The sequence below is a fragment of the Doryrhamphus excisus genome, chromosome 1, assembly GCF_030265055.1.
Source record: "Doryrhamphus excisus isolate RoL2022-K1 chromosome 1, RoL_Dexc_1.0, whole genome shotgun sequence".
Lineage (NCBI taxonomy): Eukaryota > Metazoa > Chordata > Actinopteri > Syngnathiformes > Syngnathidae > Doryrhamphus > Doryrhamphus excisus.
Window position 1 is genome coordinate 14,365,001 of NC_080466.1, and position 633 is coordinate 14,365,633.

Here is a 633-nt window from a genome sequence, read left to right on the forward strand (position 1 = left end):
GGCATAGGAGGAGTAGGAGCAATGCTAATGTGTGTATCTGAATGGACAGACAGGTGGACAAATGTATGTGTGTTTGAATGGATAGACACATATGTATGTGAATGAAGTGTTTGCATGACGTGTGTTTGTGTGTGCGTCTGTATTTGGATATAATACAGTGATATGTATTATGTGAGTGGATAGGCAAATGTGACTTGACGGGTTATGCATGTATGCAAATGAAGGGCTGTCTATATTGTGTATGTGAATGGACTGACCTATGAATAAGCATGTATGTGTATGTGAATGGACAGGCACGTTTACAGTATGTGAATGCAGACAAACCGATGTTTGTATGCGAGTGGATATACTGTAAATGGATATGGCCATATATGGTCTTTTCTTCCTATAGCTGTCAGACTCCATTAGCTAACCAAGCTACAGCCATGTTGTTTTGGTAGCAGCCAACCAAATAAAACCCCATATTTAATCGCTAGTTCATATATAGATTGGGAAAGATGGGGGAAAAAAAAAAATCCAAAAAGTGCAACTAAATGATAAGCAAAGGTGTACCAAAGAAATAAGTTTCTGATGATGTCGTGTCATATGGGAATATTTTCTGCAGGAAATAAGAGCGGACACAAGCAGACGTGA